General features: G+C 38.9%; 1 protein-coding gene across 6 annotated transcripts in view; it reads left to right on the top strand.

Annotated features, from left to right (window-relative positions):
* Positions 1 to 22,287, top strand: part of PCDH7 (protocadherin 7) — a 401,554-nt gene that overhangs the window by 313,864 nt on the left and 65,403 nt on the right. The window lies entirely within an intron of this gene.

The raw sequence follows: 22,287 nt of genomic DNA, 5'->3' as shown, positions 1-22,287 counted from the left end.
ATGTACATAGTTCTGATGCAACATGAAAAACATGGTGCTTAAGCATAAATAATGTATTGAAAATAAATAATTTACTGAACAAAATCCATCTTGTCTCCTGGATAAAGTGTGAGGAGAGCGAAATATTAAGGGCAGAATTTTCAGAAGGGCCTAGCATATATGCTCAGGGCTAGATTTTCAGAAGAGCTTAACTTCAATAGAGACACCAAAATAAGTAGCTAATATGTGTGTTGGGTACTGAGCTCTTTAGAAAATCTGTCCATAAGTGTCCCAATGGAAACTGCAGTGTGCTGAGCACTTCTGAAGTGGCCCCATAGATGTAATCTGCATCTTTGAATGACAGGCTTGTAAATTGTGTGTGTATTTAAAGCTTCTATATGTGGGAAGGTCAGAGAGGAGAGTTATGATTAGAGCTAGCTGGAAAATGGTATTTTCCATGAAAATTTTTGAAAAATGATTTTTTGTTTAAAAATATCATTTTCAAAACCCAGAAAGCTTTCTGTTTTAAGATGGAAAATTTTGAAAGAAACACAAATGCACTGCAAAATGTTTTGTTTGGAAAACAGATTAAAAAAGAAAAGCAGAAACTAGCTGTTGTGATAAGGGATATCTCATGTGGCAAACTCTTCTAAAATTTGCTTTCCGTTGCTCATGGCTATATTAGTTTATAAATCTGTATCTTTTGCTAATTTCATATGATGCATTCTATTAAAGCAAAGGTTTAGCAACCCCCTGCCTTTAACTGTTTGCTTGCATTTGTATTTCTGCTACCTGATTAATAGACAAAGTCAAATCTATATTGGTTGATGTTCAGCTTTAGCTAATGAGGTTCCAGGTTCTTTGTCAAACAACAAAAATCAGATAATATGGAAAGCAGGGTTCAAAAATACGTAAGAGGTGATGCTTATGTGGTGTATGATTTCTGATAATACAAATAATGAATTAGATGCCAGGTAAATGATGTAGCCACTATCATGGCAGCAGCATCTGGAGACCTCAAGTGCATCCATCCTCCGGCAAGAGGATGAATAGAGCAGTCCGTGAGTGGTGGTGTGGTTATTTAGTTAGTGGCTTTCTTCCCTCTGATGTCCCTCTATGATTTTAGAGAATACCAGGCATTGGAGTTGCAGTCTTTCATATGAGAATCCTGAGGACTTTGGGTCATTAAGGACCCTGACACCTGGTTCACCACTGTGTTGTTTGACTCTACCACTAACTTCAAAGTAGAAAATTGATGTTAATGGCACAAGCATAAAAATAAAGTATTACAGTGGTGAATCAGGCCCCCGGTTACACTTTATGCAAAATAAGAGTGTTAGTTTCAGCATCTTGGTCTAATTCTAATTGGGCTAATTCTACTTTCCCTGTACAATTTCTGTTGGATATTTCAGGTAAATGGCATATTTAATTGTGTATTTTACAATACTTTTCACTCTTGTGTAGATGGTTGTGCTTCACTGGTGAGGAAATCTGTATATAAATCCTGTCTATAGTGCAGAATGGGAAACCGCATTTGTGCACAAGAGTACACATGTGTCCAGTGAAGGCAACAATCCATCTTTGCAGGCCAGGGTGTTGAAAATAGGGTTGGCATATTGTGTTGCAGGTCACTGTTTTTTCAGCAGAAGAATCATGCTTTCTACTGTTGCTGTTGCTTGCTGTTGATGGCAGTCTCTAAATTCACCAGATTGTACGTCAGCCATGCCTTTCATCCGAATAAGAATATCTTTGCAGTTTCGCAAACCACCTTTTGTGAGGCAGACGTAGCTGCCAGCTCACCTTGTGCTTGAAGTCAGGATGCTGGCTGCACACCTACTCTATGCGCAATGTCACTTGCATTCAGAATATTTGCTTCTTTTTTCTGTCTGACATGTCTGTGCAAAGGTGGGAGTTATCTTATGATTTGTAAAGCACTCTAAGTTCCTTCAGGCTGAAAAGTGCTGTGTACTTATAAGCTAGATTCAAAAAGCATGTGAGTACTTACTGTACAGAAAATGTGCAAAATCTGAACCCAAACAAATGTTAAACTACTTTGAAGTATGGTTACAAAATAGACTAAAAAAATGGAAAGGTTGCTATGCCTTTTGCAAAAAAAAAAAAAAAATAGGGCGGGGGGGGGTGTCTTTCACTATAGCCTCTAAAACAAACATATATTTGGTTAAAACATAGCCTATGTATGTACTGACTGAATGAGCTACAACTACATCAAAGGTCTAGTCTGACTCTCTGATTCTAGGTATTCTTTAGTATTAATTTATCTGGTAGGGTGAGTAATTGTTCTGTCACACTAACCAAATCAGTTACCAATGTAATATTTCAGCTGTTTCATTAAAGCGAAATGACCTTAAGTATTTAAACGGACACCTAGCAATTAATGCTTTTCAAACAAGTTGTGGAATGTTCATCGCGTTCATTGATCTGGCAAGATCCAATACCCAGGGTGCCTTTCTGTGTAAATTAGGAGTCAATGCAGAATGTTCTGGTCCATTAATAGAAAGGAATTGTTTGAGTTTCACACTGATGTTTTCAAGGGCATTGTCCTTGATGTGGTTAAAGCATGTGTACACACATTTGCCACAGTATAATTTGCAATACAATATAAATTGTATTGGCTTGTTGTTATACATTCCTGATTCGTGGTTTAGCTCTTCATTTTTGTTATTTTTGTTTATATATTCTAGAGAACCGTCAGTAATAGCTAAGGTATGTTAAAGCATTTCTGTTATTGGCTGGAAAATATTGTAATAATGTATCAGTATATTAATTAAAATGTCACAATATTTAAGCTAGTTGATACCAGGGAATGACAAGTTTGGGAAAAATATGCAAATATGTGTTTTTCATCTGTGTCCTGAATTCAAAGGTCCTGTAGGTGTTACTCAATAAGCAAAGAAAGAGGCATCAAACAGTATTCCTTCCATATGATTGCAAACTTGACTTAAAAGAAACCTAAACAAAGGAAATTATCTAACGTTTATCTGAGTCTCTGTTAAATGCTACAGCTGTCTCCTAGTCTGCCTTTCCTCTTTGAAAGAGAACCCTACTTTTATTGAAGCAAGAGAGCAGAAGCCTTTTTTGCCCTTATTTGATTTTAGAGACTTGCTCTGTCAGGTTGATAAATGGACTTTGACAGAAGCAAAGGTAATTCAAAGCCCGTTCCCAGGTAGAATGGTTTTAAACAAATTCCCACAGAACCCTCTTCCTCCACACCCCCTATTTCCTGCTGGAAAAAATACAGAAAATGTTTAGCATTAATCCAGTCTGTGTCAGTTATTCAGCCAACGTTGGAGACACACTCAGCTCTCTGTGGAATTGTATTTTAATGATATGAACTAGGTGTAAGTGTTTTTGTTAGTTACTAACAAGATGATATATTGATTATCTGAAATGAAATTTGCATAGGTGTGAAGGAAAATCAATTATTCAGTATGATGAGATGAATTTTATAGCACAAAGTACTATACAGTATTTGTATATAAGCACTGATCAATTATAAGACTCGCACTGTGCACATCCTTGACAACACGATTCCATAACTGCATAGAGCCAGAGAAAACAGCTCAGAGATTTCAAGAGTCTGAGTAAATCATGCTCCTTTATGCTCTGCAATTGACAGTCTACAATCAGTGTATTAGGAATTAAAAAATATGATAGACCTCCAGGGTTAATTCAGTTTATTGTCATTGTCACACTTACTAGTTCATCGTGAGGTCATAGTTAGTCCATTTGTATGTGTGCATCGTTTCCTGTTACCCTTCCTAGTTCTAAGACTCTGTGTCAGTTACATTTCCAATAGCAGGTAATTTTTTTAAATTGCATTTCATGCTTATGAACATTCCCACTTATCAGACAGTCTTTGCAGTTCAAAACCAAACAACATTAATGAGGTAATAATCAACAACTGTTAATTTTGAAAACATCAATGCAGAGTTAGGTATGCTTAGTATTATGACTTCTTTTATGTTAGCTCATAGAAATAAAAAACAACTTTTTCTAAACTTCTCTGGTATTTATTGCCTAATTTACTCTTCCTGTCATAATCAGCAAAGTCAGTTTGCTTTAACTGGGAGTCTTTTCTGTACATAGATGTTTTATTCTTAAAAAAATAAGTTTTTTTTTTAATTTTATGTTTAGGGCCCAATTTTACTTACTGAAGTCAGTGGCGAAACTCCTGTATACTTAAATGGGAGCAGGATTAAATATATTAAATAAATATAGAAATTAGACTTGGACATAAGCCTCTTTGCGTTCTCATTCTGAGAGAGTTATGTCTAAAGTCTATTTTATATATTTAAAGATTGCAATTCCTAAAGTGTTTGCTGTGAATAGATTTTGAACTCTTAAATATTTGTTTTGACTGCACTGGTATTTGATGCCGACAATGAGTGATTTATGGTCTGACAGAAATAATACATATCAGAAATGTTAAGAAGGAGGAAGTTGGATTTGCTTTTATGAATCTATGCAATTAAAAATTTTGTTAGCTTTCTTGTATATAGAACTCTGATACTATGGTGAAAAGGACCGCATAAGTGCATAGATAAACTATATTAGATTAGGTAGATGCAAGTGTTTACCATAAATATAGCCCAGTTGTCCTGACATTAATCCCAGGACAAATCATTAGAATAACTACAGTAGAACCTCAGTCTTATGAAAAACAGAGTTACAATTAACCACACACCTCATTTGGAACCAGAAGTATGCAATCAGGTAGCAGAGATCCAACCCCTCTCCCTTCCCCCACACAAATACTGTACAGTAAACTACTGTGTTAAACGTAAACTACAAAAAATAAAGGGAAAGTTTTTCTTTAAAAAAAATAAGGAAACATTTTCCTTGCTTGTTTCATTTAAATTAAGATGGTTAAAAGCAGCATTTTTCTTCTGCAGAGTAAAGTTTCAAAGCTGCATTAAGTCAATTTTCATTTGTAAACTTTTGAAAGGTCATAACATTTTGTTCAGAGTTGCAAACATTTCAGAGTTATGAACAATCTCCATTCCCATGGAGCGCATAACTCTGGGGTTCTGCTGTACCTAGGAACATGGTGAAATCTCCATCAGTTGAAATCTTTAAATCAATACTATGCCACAGCTCAAACAGAAGTTATGAGATTAGTGATGCAGAGATTAGTGACTGAGGTTCTTTGATTTGGGTTACACAGGAAGTCACATTACATTATCATTATGGTCCCTGATGGACTTAAAATCTGTGAATTTGGAGGCAACTGCAAAAAGATAGCTACATAGTTTTGTGAGGTAGGCAAGCACTTGAAAAACCAGAGATCATGGCTCCGCAGGAAAAGAATGGTCAAGCTTACTTTAAAACTCCCTTCCGCTTTCTCTTGTCCACCAGCCTCCAGCATCCAACTTCTAACATCCCACTCTTCATTATTCCCTTTCCTGGAATGGTACTTATACTGTATGTCTCAATGTGTCTGATTTCCACACACCCCCTTCCATCTGCCCCCATACACATTGTCTTTGCTGGTGCTGCACTGCATAGAAGAGTACTTACTAGGAGGGATCAGATGTGGTGTGCAGGAGGAGGGCAGCCACCATTCCGATGCCCTATATGGGAGAAGCTTCAAATCCTCCAGGCTCCCAAGAATTGCAATATAAGATCTCTAGTGAATCCAGTTTGAGGCATGGGGTATACCCTCAACCTCCTCACCATATTCTTTATTGGGGAGGCTTGGAAAATAACCCTTATTTTTGTTAATTGCAGATGTTTGGAGTAGAGCTGGGAATAGAGTTAGGAATTGTAGACACCCATATCTTCTTTAGACAATACCATGGTTTTAAAATTCTTCTCTGTCTGACTAAAAGTCAGGAAACTAAGGAAGAACACACATACAGTATCAAACATTTCACATAGCTTGATCACAGCTACCACTGTCTGTGGAATATGCCCTATATTATTTTATGATTTGGCCCCTGAAAGTCAATAGGTTAGTCTCTGACTAATTGATGACTGTGTCTTATGTCTGGATTTTTGAGAGTTCTTGGTCTTAAATATTAGGAAAGGGAAAATATTTATCATGTTTATTAGAAGCATGGTAAGACTTGTAAACATTTTATATTCCATTAACTTTTCATAAGGCGTGTATATATATATAAAAAAATTTGGAGGTCATGATGGATAATCAGCTGAACATGAGCTCCCACTGTGACACTGCAGCCAAAAGAGCAAAGGCAATCCTGGGATGCATAAACAGGGGAATCTCGAGTAAGAGTAGAGAAATTTTTACGTCTATATTCTGTATCCATATGGCCACTTTTGGAACACTGTGTCCAGTTTTGGTGCCCACAGTTCAATTTATCAACAGCCTTCTTGAAAAGGGCTCACAGAAGAGCCACAAGAATGATTAAAGGATTACAAAGCATGCATTATAGGGATAGAGTCAAAGAGCTCAATCTTTTGTAGCTTAAAAAAGAGAGGGTAAAAAGGTGACTTGATTACAGTCTGAAGGAACAGATATTTAATAATGGGCTCTTCAGTCTAGTAGAAAAAGCCATAACAGTATCCAATGGCAGAAGTGGAAACTAGACAAATTCAGACTGGAAACGAGGCACAGATTTTTAACGGTGAAAGTAATTACCCATCAGAACAATATACCAAGGGTCATGATGCATTCTCCATCACTGACTATTTTTAAATCAAGATTGGATTCTGTTCTAAAAGATATGTTCTAGGATTTTTTTTTTTTTTTTTTTTTTACTTTCTATGTCTTATGTTAAACAGAGGTCACAATGGTCCCTTCTGGCCGTGGAATCTTTGAATAGACATAGTGAAGGGTGTCAGAACCATATTCTTTGGAACATGACGGCACACAACTCAAAGTTGCAGAGCAAAGGATGTTAATTTGCAGACTGTTGTTCAGAATTTATTTTATCTCTTATCAAACTCATTTCAATTTACTACTGTTAATCTTGCTTTCCAAAGAATCTATATTTTCTGATGTCTCAGAAGAAATAATTATGTAAGCAGGTAATGAATTTGTGAATCACATTATTCATAGTATCATTTCCTTTATTGACTCTTTTTTTTAATTCCCTAAATAAGTAAACAAATGGTAACATATGGATTCTTGCTTCATCTAGCAAGACTTAGATTTTGTATCGAGGATTCAATTTTTAATCATTTCATATACAATTGGAATTTGATCGGATTTCCATTGTTGTACAATGCATAAAAATGCACTAGAGAAAAAGAGGAAAATATATTTTTTCTTCTAGTGCATTTTTATGCATTGCACACCATTTTTTTATATATATAAAAAAATAAAATCCTACACACTTGTTGGCTGTACTTGGATGGTTGATTCATTTTCTAAATGATCAAAAATTAACTATAAAAATTATGGGGTTATTGCAAAGGAAGACAAGGAATAAACAATTATCTCCCAGAAATATACAGTCTGCAAGGGAAATGCAAAATGAATAGTCATCCTCTTCAAGCAGTTTTTGTTATGATTCAGTTGTGAAAGTAAACAATCTGTATGTAAGTATAGGGACTTGCTATTGATCTTGTTCTTGTCAAGAGACGCTTTTTCACACTTAGGAGTATTTACTTCTCTCCCTCGGAGTTTGATGTGCTTTTATTGAGAAGAATGATAAAGTCAATCCTGGTCTTTCTGATTCTGCTAAATATTTTTATTTCAATACTAAGTTTAAGAAAGAAGCCCTTACTGCCATAAAATATTTTATTTTTGAAGGGAATGAATTAGCCTTTCGATTCTTCTGTGGTGCAATATGCCATAACATCATTTGAAAGTGGGAGTTGATGGGGATTTAAAGAGTATTACAACAGAGTATTTTCCTTGTAATAATGGAATTGTAACTAGCTTTTGAATCTTGATATGATGTAGGGTCTGTGATATTCAGACTTTAATATCACTTTGTTTTGTTAATGACAATTAGTACTTTACTAGTGACTCTGTGCTTTCCTAGACAAAGTTGACCGTGTGTAACCTTTGAAGAAGGGACTCATTGACTGTGGTCTTCCATACCCATAGAATCTATATCCATACATAACTTAGCAGTATTAAGAGGTTAGGAAACAAAGCATTAGAAGCAACAAAAAGTATTTTCTACGTCCATTAATAAATGTAGGGTTGCCTTGAGAGCCAAGAGCTTGCAAGAGGAGGAGAATGCCTTTCATGCCTGAGTGCTGTGGAGAGGGGAGAGGCTGTGTACCTTTGTAAACATCATAATGCTGCCTAAGTTCTAGAGGAAGTGCCTTGGGCAGTGTCACTTGCGACATCTGTGTTATAGGTATTGTGTGCCTGGTTGGTGTATGGAGAGGAGACCCCTTCTGTTGAATACAGTGCCAGTTGCAGTGCTGGCTACACCCTCCCCCCCTCTTCCCCCCGCCCCATCTATATTCCTGGAGCAAAGGCAGCAGCATTATGGCTGACTCATGTGCAGGTGTCACTTCATCCTTTCCCCCCATCCTCAATGCACCAGCACAGAGGAACCATAATGGAGCTGGTAGACTCTAGAGCTAATGGTAAGCATCAAATGATTGATAAGCACCTACTTTCAGTTGTGTGGGGAGCTAATTATTGTATTAGTAATTATTCCATAATTTTATCAACGGCAACATTATCTAGTCTTTATTCATTTTTTATTTATCTCTACTTCACATGCACTTCAAAATAAATTTACCACATCGTTTGCAGAAACTAAGTGTAACAAGGAAACAAATAACATTCATTGGTATTTTTACCTCAGCAACTTTTGTCTTAGCAATAACTTGTAACCTGAGATGTCGCCAAACTTCCATATTTTAAGATGTAAGCATTTACCCGAAACTATTCTTTTTGTACATGGACACCTCTGTTTTTTGTAATTGTGGTCTGTTACATGCTCTGATAGCATTGGATGTGCTATTTTTTCAATTAGAAAAGCATCAGTGATAAAGCATAATAAGAACATCTGGAAGCTGAAGTCAGTTAAGTTCAAGCTGGAAATAAGATGCACTTTTAAATAGTGAAAATAATTAGCAACATACGTCCTTTTGGCAATGGTACTTAAAGGCTATCACTATCACTTAAAGGCTTCAGCCTTTAAATCAAGATTCAATATTTTTTTCTGACAGATATGCTCTAGTTCAGCCATAAGTTATTGAGAATCAGTGGGTGAAATTCCCTCATCTATTTTATGCAGGAAGTCGGACTAGATGATCTTTTAGCCTTAAGATCTATGTATCTCTGACGATTGTGAACCATTGTTTATTCATAGGTATCATTGTTTTACCCTCATAATACTATTTCATTATTAAGGAAACCTTTTTCCCTTCATAGAGTCAGTGCAAAATACATTATAAGTAAGGAAACTTCACTGCCTCTCATTCTGAAATTTACAAAAAAGCTGTTAATGTTAATGATTCAGTAAATGGGAGTGTGTGCATTCTCTGTCCAGTTAAAAACAGATATAGGCTGACTAGATTAATTCAGCATACTCTTCTCATTTGCAAAGTTTTCTTCTTAGTGACTGTTCCCTTTTTCATTACCTTTCTCTTGTTGATAAGGCATGGAAGTCCCTCTTTTAGCGTCAGTCTTTATTTTTACCACATGCATCCAGTATGAAACTACAAAAAGAACAGGAGTACTTGTGGCACCTTAGAGACTAACAAATTTATTAGAGCATAAGCTTTCGTGGGCTACAGCCCACTTCATCGGATGCACAGAATGGAACATATAGTAAGAAGATATATACACATACACAGAGAAGGTAGAAGTTGCCATACAAACTGTAAGAGGCTAATTAATTAAGATGAGCTATTATCAGCTGGAGAAAAAACTTTTGTAGTGATAATCAAGATGGCCCATTTAGACAGTTGACAAGAAGGTGTGAGGATTCAATCTAAGTATCCTCACACCTTCTTGTCAACTGTCTAAATGGGCCATCTTGAGTATCACTATAAAAGTTTTTTTTTCTCCTGCTGATAATAGCTCATCTTAATTAATTAGTCTCTTACAGTTTGTATGGCAACTTCTACCTTCTCTGTGTGCGTGTGTGTGTGTTTATATGTAAAATATATAAATCTTACTATATGTTCCATTATATGCATCCGATGAAGTGGGCTGTAGCCCACGAAAGCTTATGCTCTAATACATTTGTTAGTCTCTAAGGTACCACAAGTAATCCTTTTCTTTTAACATAAGAAAAATGGTTCTTAGAGTATTTCTTTTCCAACCAAAACCCATTAGTACTGGAAAGCACCTGCATGATTGCATTATTCGTATGAACTTTGATTTCTGTGTGACGTCTCATTCCTCCCCCTTGAAAAAACCTGCTCCTGCAATCCTGACACAGGCAAAACTTCTACTGAAGCCAGTTCACCAAACTGCACTGAATGTTTTCCATACATCTAAAAGGGAATTGCTTGCCTTAATCTCCAGTTGCCCGGAGAGTAGATTTGATCTAAAATGGCGCTCTCTTCCAATTGTTGAATTCACTACTCATTTTCATTCACACTTTATAATCTAAAGATTTGTGTAAGCCTTCTAATATTTCTTATATTCATGCTTTTCCATTAGTGCATATGACATGGACATAACTCTTCTCTATAAACTATTTTACTCTAGCTCTGTTTCCCTGCAATCCCAATACAAGAGAGTGACCTTATGCATTAAATATATGTATATCTGAGTGTGACTATGTTTGCACAGAAGATCTATGTATCTGAATGCATTTGGTTTCTCTTTAAATATATAGCTCTATACTGTTTATCTGTTTCCCCTCTGTATCTCACAGCATATTCTCACCTCTCTACCTCACTCTCACTATTTCAATTTTCTGTCTAGTATTTGCATCCTGTTTGTAAAAGTGATTCACTGTCCCCTCACGATAACTTACAGTTTACTCATGCAGAAATTTAAATTAGAGGCCCTCTAAAATGTTCTAACAAATATATAGGCAATTACTAGATGTGTGTGTTAATTATGCAATAACACCAAAGTAGATTTGAAGGAATAAACAAGGTGAAAAAACAAATTCTCTGTGTCAAAGGATAAAAAATATTCAGTATGGAGTTCCTGTCTGAGCCTATTTTGCCTGCTTTTTGGCTGTTTAGACCAGTATGTTGAAGACCTTGTCTGTATAGGGATTAGAATGTCTACCGTACTGTTATTAATGACAGGTTTCAGAGTAGCAACCGTGTTATTATGTATCCACAAAAAGAAAAGGAGGACTTGTGGCACCTTAGAGACTAATTTCCACTGAATGCATCTGATGAGCTAAAGCCCATGAAAGCTTATGCTCAAATACATTTGTTAGTATCTAAGGTGCCACAAGTACTCCTTTTCTTTTTGTACTGTTATTAGTATCTAGAAGGGGAATAAGCATAAAGCATATCAGTGTTCTGATAGCTTGAGATCTCTTTGTTATACAGTTGTTAACATCACTGTTGTAGATTCCCTTGATATGTGTTTAAATTACAGTAATTAACCTTGTGTCCAGGATATCAGATTTTAACTTCTTGTGGGGAAAATTGTTCCCCAAAAGGGATTATTTTTATACTTTGTTTAATTGGCTTTTGTAGCTTCTCAGTATAGGGAATGGGAACAGATGAATGGGGAGTGTATCATGCTTTTGAAAATAGGGGAAAAAATTAACCCTGAAAATACCTTTTTATTTTTTTTCAAAAGGTAACAGTAACTCTCTGCTCTCCCTGGTGTCAGATTGATAAAAGGTTGGGTCTGTGTTGACTCACCCAGAGCCCTGGGTGTTTTGACTCTTCGTTCACTGCTGTACCACACAGGAATTATACAGGGTACTTTTCAATATGATGGAGAGAAATTAGGCTTATATATTCAGCTATTACTCTCCCTGCCCTAAATCACAGTATCCTGAGAGGAATTAGTGCAATGAACCATTTAGGATGAGGTTTTTCAAAGACACTGAAGGGTTTGGGATGTCCAATTCCCATTAAAATTAACAGGGATTCGGCATCCATATCCCCAAGGTGGCTTTGAAAATCTCAGCCTTGAATGAAACCACCTTTTATCTGCAGAATGAATCTATCCACTTTGTTAACACTTAGTTGGGAAAAGCTGCAGCTGCTCCTAAAAATCAGACATGATATATCTATAAAATCTATATATGGTGGTGACAAATGTCATCTATGGTATGCAAAATGTGATATAATGAACAAAGTCACTAAGAAAATAAATACATCTCTCCCTTTCACTCTTTTGTTGTTGAAATAACTTGCACCAGGAAGGCAAGACTGGAATCAGTTTGGGGAAGTGTCAGTGAACCTAGTGAACTTCAGCCACTTTAGAGAGATTGTCATTTATTGTGTTAAAAGCTGCAGTTGTATGCTAAACAACTAATTTACAAGGGTAAAGAAGTGTTGGAGGGGATTAGAGTGTCATTAACACAAATAGGAACAGGCTCCACAGAGCCATAACCCTGGAACAAGTTCAAATCTCTCCTAATAATGAATGTACATGAATGATGATATTGTCTGTGCAGGCAAAATGGCCATGAAACATACATGAAAAGGGCAGGCTGGAAACAGACAGACCTTCATATCTATGAATCTATGAAATTTTGAAATATATGGCAACAAATATTTCAGAAAATGAAACCGTGCTACCAAAACTGAAGAGGTTTATGAAATAACAGAAATAATGTAATCATGAGCTTAAGATCTCCAGAACCAACAGAGAATTTTGAATGATAGGGATTTACTGGCATTTCTAAAGCAGCCAGCCATGACTCCTTCCCTTCCCCGCCCCTCGTAGTGCACAGTGTTTTAAAGTCAGTAGATAGACTGCCTGTGACCTACAACATGATCTCCACTTCTCCAATCCCACACTACACAGCAGACATTGGGGGGCCTTTCTGTAGAGTGAGGATGGTGTGGGGGCATAGCATATTATTTTCTCATAAAATGACTCTGCAAACTTTATACTGAATAGAACTGTGAAATAAAAACTATTGATGGATAAGAGCTAACTGGTCATACAGAAGGCTCTTTCGTACTACAGTGATGATCACAGTATAAATGTTTCAGACAAGTAGATAGGTCTAGTCCCTCCCTCAACTTGTGCAGTAATGTTCCCTACGATGTAATGACTAGCATTCTTCCAAGTTCTGCTGAAAATGTTCCAATCAACCCCCCCCCCCACCACCACCACCCCTTTGGGTGGTTATTCCACTGTCTAGGAGATCTTAGGAAAAATATTCCATCAGTAATACTGTATTAGTACTACACAGTGCAGTGGATTAAAACCTACAGAAATTCATGACATCACTATAGCTAACTGTAATAAGCCAATATGTTTCTTCCAAAAATAAGTACTGGAATCCTTTAGCAAATATAAACCATTTATTATTTTAAATAGTACAACAGCATAATTTTACGGACTAAGAAAGTGTTAGGAATCTGGCATGAAATGTAAATGTAAAAATATGAACTCATGATTATATATGAAGTTTCTATATCTTTGACAGTCTCCAAAATTGGTTACACAACCATAATTTTCTAGTTTGACACATTCCTGATACAGTATAAATTTCATTGAAATCTATTGCTTATATTTACTGAAAAAGTATAGCTATAAAGAGGTGTTCTTTAACTTGTCCATTTTTTAAAATGTTGCCCGGTGTAATATGGTCTAATGCAGGGGTGGCCAACCTGTGGCTCTTCAGAAGTTAATATGTGGCTCCTTGTATAGGCACCGACTCTGGGGCTAGAGCTATAGGCACCAACTTTCCAATGTGCCGGGGGGTGCTCACTGCTCTGTCACAGGCCTTACCCCAACTCCACCCCTTCCCTGAGCCTGCCGTGCCCTCCCTCCTCCCTCACCCCTCCCCCCAAGCCTCCTGCACACCACGGAACAGCTGTTCGGGAGGTGCAGGGAGGGAGGGGGAAGTGCTGATTGGCGGGGCTGCTGGTGGGTGGGAGACACTGGGAGTGGGTGGTGGGAGCTGCTGGGGGGCTGCTGACTTATTACTGTGGCTCTTTGGCAATGTACATTGGTAAATTCTGGCTCCTTCTCAGGCTCAGGTTGGTTATCCCTGGTCTAATGCATGCTATTATGTGTGACTTTACAACATGGTATCATTTAAGGGCCTGATCCTGAAGAGTACCTTAACTCATGAGATCTTTGGAATAATTTACAAAGGTTCATCCTGGATTCTCCATCCCTGACAAATTTTAAATCAAGATTGGATGTTGTTGTAAAACAGTGGTGGGCAACTTGCGGCCCGTCAGGGTAATCTGCTGGTAGGCCACAAGACAGTTTGTTTACATTGACAGTCCTCAGGCATGGCTTCCCACAGCTCCCAGTGGCCGTGATTCACCATTCCCGGCCAATGGGAGCCGCAGGAAGCGGTGCAGGCCCCAGGAACGTGCTCGCCACCACTTCCCGCAGCTTCCATTGGCCAGGAACGGTCAACTGCAGCCACTGGGAGCTGCAGGCAGCTGTGCCTTCAGATGGTCAATGTAAATAAACTGTCTCATGGCCCGCCAGCAGATTACCATGACAGACCACAGGTTGCCCACCACTGTTCCAAAATATAAATTCTAGGAATTATTTTGAGGAAGTTCTATCAAGGCAACACCTTGAAGGATCATATGGTTGTATAATACATAGTTAAGGTGCAGTATATTCTACCATATTAATATAGCCATAGAGGCTGCTGATATGATTTATTACTACTATATTACTGTAAAATATTACATTTTAGAATGAATGAATTGTGCCAAATAAATAACTAGTCCCTGATACGAGGATTTACAGTGCCAGATCCTCTTCTGCAAGGGCATTAGTGGCAGTGGCATAAAACCTGCCTTAAAAGGAATATTGGAAAATCCTTGGGTAAAACAGAGATGTCATAGCAACTCTTTCGTTACCCTTCTCCTTGCAGCTGGTGCTAGGAGAATGGTGGGAGGATATGAGTGTAGTACAAAGGTAGTTTGTTTGTCTCCTGCTGAGCTACTTCAAGCTGTGTAACGGCTTGTTGAATGAGACTGAAAAATTAATTATATAATATACACTTTTACATGAAGCCTATCAACTTATTCATCACTGCTGTCCAGATCTACAGAAGGGAAGAAAAAGCTTCCACAGTCTGTCTGATTTGGAGGATTAGAAGTTCTGTTGGTACAAATGCCTATTCTGTGACATACAGAAGTGCAAGTGTTTGGCTGTTTTCTGATGAGGAGCCCACATGTGTTAGTTCTATAAAAGTTCTCCATTTTACCACTGCTTCATAGTGTTATTGGTTATTAAATAATTAATAGGTTTATGCCTTCATCTCTGAAAGATCCAGCAACTGTGCATAGCCTTCAAACCTTGTTCTGAGCTTCAGCATTTGCAAGAGGTGAGAGAGAACACAAGAAAGAATATCCATTTGATCAACATTCACTTGCTGGCTAGGAGGGGATTGACAGAGAGAAAGATTAAATGCTCAGATATGCTCCGAGAAACCAAAGTAAGTGTACAGCCAAGACTACCATCTGTTGAATATGAAATGCTTAGATCAAGACATTACAGATACACTTCCCCAAACAGCAGGGACAGTCTTTCTGGAAACAGAATTGCAACAGGGTAGAGAAGCACTAATGCAGAGAGAAGTGAAAGTCTTTTTTCATTGAATTGTAGAGAACAAGTGTGTTTATCGGTATTCTGGACCTTTATGACTATATTGTTTATACACTGCAGGACCTGAATAGGACTTTGTAAGCAGGCTGTGAATTACTCTTAGATTTTATAAAACTAAATAAGCCTCAACATCTTGAACGATTTTTCATTCCCTATTCAGGACCCAATCCTGAGCTGGACTCTACATAGCTTGAGCAAAGGCAAATGTGGCTTTTCACCATCTTTACGCCCCCAGCCTCAGAGATTGTTTCATTTCTATTTGATTCCACGTTGTTCTTAAACTAGAGGATATTTGTTTGGTATAGAGACACCACAGCCACATTATCTTTCTTCAGGCAGCTCCCTAAGCTGTACAGCAGGAAATAGAGTGGTATGGGAGCTAATACAAGGACCTTTACCACCTACATGGGAAGAATCAACAGTTGGGATAGCAGTACAACTGCTTTGCAATGGCAGAAGCGGCTGAGGATCTGCCCCTCACTTTGGCCCTTTGGAATAGGGTCTACTGCCACTTACTGCCTCAGAAGCTCCCCTGTATGACTGTGGGAGGGGACCTGCCATGTCCTGCTACTGTTTTTTGTTCCCTTCTTCGGGCTTATACTCCACACGGCCAAAATGAAATTTAAATATTACCCACCTGGGGTCCAGTTTATTCAGTTCTTAGGTCCCCTGGCCTTCCAGCCCCCAACCCCAGTTCAATGTCTTTCTCCTGATGATCCAGAATTTCACAAAGTCTTTGTTCAAAACAGAACACAAGCTGAGCACAGCCCTTCCTCCCTGAGTGTATGTCTTTCTGCCTCCAAACACCTCCCGCCTGAAGTTTGTCCTCCTATACAGGCTTTACCACTGGTGCTTTCTCTGCTGCTGACTCGGGAGCCTTTTTAGTCTTCCAGGCATATCCACTGTTCCCCGGACTTCTCCCTTTCTCGCAGCATTCTGGATCATCAGATTCCTCTCAGGTAAAGCTCATTCTGTAATCAGGGTTGGGTAGTCCCAACCTTCCAGTCATTAAGGGGTGAGCCACACTCTTACATCCCTATCTAGGAAAGAACTTAAGCACATAAGTTCTTAAGGGGGGGTGGGATAGCTCAGTGGTTTGAGCATTGGTCCGCTAAACCCAGGGTTGTGAGTTCAATCCTTAAGGGGGCCATTTAGGGATCTGGGGCAAGAATTCAGCATTGGTCCTGCTTTGAGCAGGGGGTTGGACTAGATGACCTCCTGATGTCCCTTCCAACCCTGATATTCTATGATAAGGAGGAAGAACTTAATCAGAAAAATGTGAATGGTAATTGGGAACTTGTTTAAGAAAATTTTACTAGATGCCAAAAAAGCCATAATTAAGGAAGCGAATTAAGACCAGCTTAGTTTAGAGTGAAAGTAATGACTGGTATTTTTTAAAAAGTGGAAGAAAGGGGAAATGAATAGTAATGAATATAAATCAGAAGCTAGGAACTGTAGAAAATTGATACAGGAAATAGAGAACCAAATAAATCTATAGTCCATAGAGTTAAGGACAATAAAAAGGAGGGTTTTTGTTTTGTTTGGTTTGGGTTTTTTGTTTGTTTGTTTTTGTTTTTAAGTATAATAGGAACCAAATGTATCCTAACTCTATGGTATTGGTCCATTACTAGCTGGAAATGGAACACTTATCAATAACAATGCAGAAAAGGCAGAAATGTTCAATAAATATTTCTGGTTTGTATTTGAGGAAAAAACAGATGTTGTAGTCATATTATATGATACCATTTTTTCAATTCCTTTCGTATCTCAGGAGGATGTTAAATAGAGCTATTAAAGTTAGATGTTTTGAACCAAGCAGGTTCAAATAAGTTGCATTCAAGAGCTATAAATGAACTGGCTGAGGGGCTCACTGGACCAGTAAGGTGTTGTGGTGGTGGTGGTGGGGGTGTTTTTTCAATTAGTCTAGGAACATTGGGGAAATTGCAAAAAAAAGTGGAGAAAACTAATGTTGTGCCAACACTTAAAAAGTGTAAACAGGGTGACCCAGGTAATCATAGGCCTGTCAGCCTGACTCCCATTCCGGGCAAGATAATGGAGTGACTGATATGGGACTCAATTAATAAAGAGTTAGGGGAGGATAATATAATTAATGCCAATCAACATGGGGTTATGGAAAATTGATTCTTTCAGACTGACTTGATATCTGTTTCTGATGAGATTAAAAGTTTGGTTGATTAAGGTAATAGTGTTGATGTAAAGTAGTTAGACTTCAATAAGACACTTGACTTCGTACTGCATGACATTTTGACTAAAGAACTAGAAAGATATAAAATTAACATGGCACACATTAAAAGCTGGCTAGACTAAAAACTGATAGGACTACAAATGTAATTTTAAATGGGGAATCCTCATCAAACAGGTGGGTTTCTAGTGGGGTCCTGCAGGGATCTGTTCTTGGCCCTATGCTGTTTAACACTTTTAATTACCTAGAAGAAGACATAAAATCACCATTGATAAAGTTTACAAATGTTGCAAAAATTGTGGGAGTAGTAAATAATGAAGAAGACAGGTCACCAATAGAGTATATTGGATTGCTTTGCAAGCTGAGCGCAGGCAAACAATATGCATTTTAATACAGCTAAGTATAAATATATAAATCTCGGAATGAAGAATATAGGCCACACTTATAGGTTAAGAACATAAGAACGGCCATACTGGGTCAGACCAAAGGTCCATCAAGCCCAGTATCCTGTCTTCCAACAGTGGCCAATGCCAGGTGCCCCAGAGGGAGTGAACAGAACAGGTAATCATCAAGTGATCCATCCCCTGTCGCCCATTCTCAGCTTCTGGCAAACAGAGGCTAGGGACACCATCCCTGCCCATCCTGGCTAATAGCCATTGATGGACCTATCCTCCATTAACTTATCTAGTTCATTTTGAACGCTGTTATAGTCTTGGCCTTCACAACATCCTCTGGCAAGGAGTTCCACAGGTTGACTGTGCGTTGTGTGAAAAAATACTTCCTTTTGTTTGTTTTAAACCTGCAGCCTATTAATTTCATTGGGTCACCCCTAGTTCTTGTGTTAGGAGATGGAGTAAATAACACTTCCTTATTTACTTTCGCCACACCAGTCATGATCAATTAATGATCAATGGCTCCATGTCTAGTTGGCAGCCAGTGTCAAGTGGAGTGCCCCAGGGGTTGGTCCTGGGGCCGGTTTTGTTCAATATCTTCATAAATGATCGGGAGGATGGTGTAGATTGCACTCTCAGCAAATTTGCAGATGATACTAAACTGGGAGGAGTGGTAGATACGCTGGAGGGCAGGGATAGGATACAGAAGGACCTAGACAAATTGGAGGATTGGGCCAAAAGAAATCTGATGAGGTTCAATAAGGATAAGTGCAGGGTCCTGCACTTAGGACGGAAGAATCCAATGCACCGCTACAGACTAGGGGCTGAATGGCTAGGCAGCAATTCTGCGGAAAAGGACCTAGGGGTGACAGTGGATGAGAAGCTGGATATGAGTCAGCAGTGTGCCCTTGTTGCCAAGAAGGCCAATGGCATTTTGGGATGTATAAGTAGGGGCATAGCGAGCAGATCGAGGGACGTGATCGTTCCCCTCTATTCAACATTGGTGAGGCCTCATCTGGAGTACCGTGTCCAGTTTTGGGCCCCACACTACAAGAAGGATGTGGATAAATTGGAGAGAGTCCAGCGAAGGGCAACAAAAATGATTAGGGGTCTGGAACACATGACTTATGAGGAGAGGCTGAGGGAGCTGGGATTGTTTAGCCTGCAGAAGAGAAGAATGAGGGGGGATTTGATAGCTGCTTTCAACTACCTGAAAGGGGGTTCCAAAGAGGATGGCTCTAGACTGTTCTCAATGGTAGCAGATGACAGAACGAGGAGTAATGGTCTCAAGTTGCAGTGGGGGAGGTTTAGATTGGATATTAGGAAAAACTTTTTCACTAAGAGGGTGGTGAAACACTGGAATGCGTTACCTAGGGAGGTGGTAGAATCTCCTTCCTTAGAGGTTTTTAAGGTCAGGCTTGACAAAGCCCTGGCTGGGATGATTTAACTGGGAATTGGTCCTGCTTCGAGCAGGGGGTTGGACTAGATGACCTTCTGGGGTCCCTTCCAACCCTGATATTCTATGATTCTATGATTTTATAGACCTCTATCATATCCCCCTTTAGTCGTCTCTTTTCCAAACTGGAAAGTCCTAGTCTTATTAATCTCTCCTTATATGGAAGCCGTTCCATACCCCTAATCATTTTTGCTGCCCTTTTCGGAACCTTTTCCAATTCTAATTCCAATATATCTTTTTCTGAGATGGAGCGACCACATCTGCATGCAGTATTCAAGATGTGGGTGTACCATTGATTTATATAGAGGCAACATATTTTCAGTCGTCTTATCTATCCCTTTCTTAATGATTCCCAAAATTGTTAGCTTTTTTGACTGCCTCTGTGTTGTATCAACCAGGGAAGGTACTAACAAGCTTCAACAGGACTTTATTTTCAATATGGAAACCTCTTTACCAAGCTGCTGCTGCACCCTCTGTAGCTCTCTCCCAGCCTCTCAATTCCTCCCCATTCCTTGCTGTTTCCTGTCCTTTCAGACTCCCAACAGCCAGTGCTCCCAATCCTAATAATTACAAGCAACATCTAAATACCACATTCCCTCCTCTCTTAAGAAACAATCCCAATTAAAATAAACATTATTGTTCTAACCACAGAAACAAATATGAAACAAGACACTATACTGTTGGCAGAAATATTACACTGAAAACACTGTAGATACTACATAACATAGTCTCTAGTCCAGACAGGTGGTCATCTGGATCTGACAGGCTGTCTCTCAAGCCCCGGTTCCAGTGCAATGCCGTGTTGATACTACGGTGAAGTCATCCAATGCAGACTGGGTGTTGGCATAATCTCCTCTTGGTGCATAGGCGGTGAAAGATAAGAAGCATTCCATACCCGCCCATCAGAAAGTCGATAGGTGTAAGGTCCCTTCTTCTCTAAGATTTTAAGAGGAGCTGTGAATTTATGGTCCCCTTTGCGTAAAATTCCAGGTTTTCGTATTCTAATGAACGAACCACACTTGAACTTTGATTTCTTAGCACCCTGCCGCTTGTCTGTGAAAGCCTTAGACTTTGCTTGGTTCTGTTCAACTGTTTTTCTCACATCGTCCTCCTTTGGCACATCAGGTCATGCTTTTAATGATCCAGCAATGTTCAGTTTAATATTCATCTGTTTCCAATATGGTAACTCTGCGGGTGAGCTTTGCATTGTGGCATGTCGTGTAGCCCGGTATGCTTGTGAGAAATCAAGGGTATCCACAATCGCCCTTCCAGTTTAGCGGTTTGCAAACTCTCTTTCAAACCTCGTTAAACCGTTTGATTTCCCCATTGGCTTGAGAGTAATATAGGGATGACCTTCTGTGTCAAATATTCCTCTGTGTTAGAAAAGTTTCAAACTCCAGGGAAGTAAATTGACTACCATTATCTGAAACCAGTTCTTTGGAGTTACCTTTCCTGCTAAAAACTGAAGAGAGGAACTTAATTGCTGTATCAGAAGAGATTTGCGATGTAAACGCTACCTCAGGACATTTACTGAAATAGTCTATTAAAGTGATGGCATAACGGCAGTCAGTTGGAGCAGTATCAAAGGGTCCTACAATGTCAGTCACCACTTTTTCCCATGCAAATTCAGGAAGAGGAACAGGCTGTAATGGAGGGGTACATGTCACTACTGTCTTACCATGCATTTGGCAAGTGACACAGGATTTTAAGAGTGCTTCAGTTTGAGAGTTCATCCCTGGCCACCAATACAGATCCCGTAGTCATTGTTTGGTTCGGACAATTCCTTGATGAGTATTGTGTGTCAGGTGTATGAGTTTTCACTGCAGTTCTTCTGGCACCTCGTAGCACAGTCATCGAACAAAGAAAGTTCATCCCGAACTCTAAAATAAGGCAGCAAAACTGGATCAAGGTTTTTAGGGTGACTGGGCCATCTCTTTGTCAGAAATTCCCATAGTTTTTGTTGAATTGGAAACGCTGAACAAGCAGCTTGAAATTGTTCTCTTGTAACTGCAGTGAGTGGGCTTGTAATAAGCGCAACCACTACATCCCATCCTCTGGTGGACCATCTGGTGAAGGCAAAGGCAGGCAAGAAAAACAATCAGCGACCACATTTTAGTTTCTAGGCTTATATTCCAGTACATAATTGAAAGAGAGTAGTCTTGCAGACCATCGAGCAATATGGTATCCTGCTCTTCCCAGTCCTTTCGTGGTGAGCAACATCATCAAAGGGCTGTGGTCTGTGCGCAGCTTGAACGTGCGGCCCCACAGGTAAGTTCTCCATTTTTCAGTAGCCCAGACACAAGCAAGTGCTTCTTTTTCGACTGTAAAATATTTTTTCTCAGCATTACTTAGTGTACTTGAAGCAAATGCAACAGTCCTCTCTGTGTTGTCCTCATGCAGTTGTGTGAGGACAGCCCCAAGTCCATAATCAGAAACATCAGTAGTTACAATAGTGGGCAATGCAGGACTGAATAGTGCAAACACTGGACTATGTACAATCAAGTCTTTCACCATTTCAAAACTAGCTTGTGCATCCACTGTCCACACTAAGGTTGAACTTCTCTATAGCAATTCCCATAACGGTTCAATGACAGAAGCATAATTGGGAATT

Source organism: Caretta caretta, chromosome 4, assembly GCF_965140235.1.
Source record: "Caretta caretta isolate rCarCar2 chromosome 4, rCarCar1.hap1, whole genome shotgun sequence".
Taxonomy (NCBI): Eukaryota; Metazoa; Chordata; order Testudines; family Cheloniidae; genus Caretta; species Caretta caretta.
This window is presented reverse-complemented; position numbering and strand designations above follow the sequence as displayed.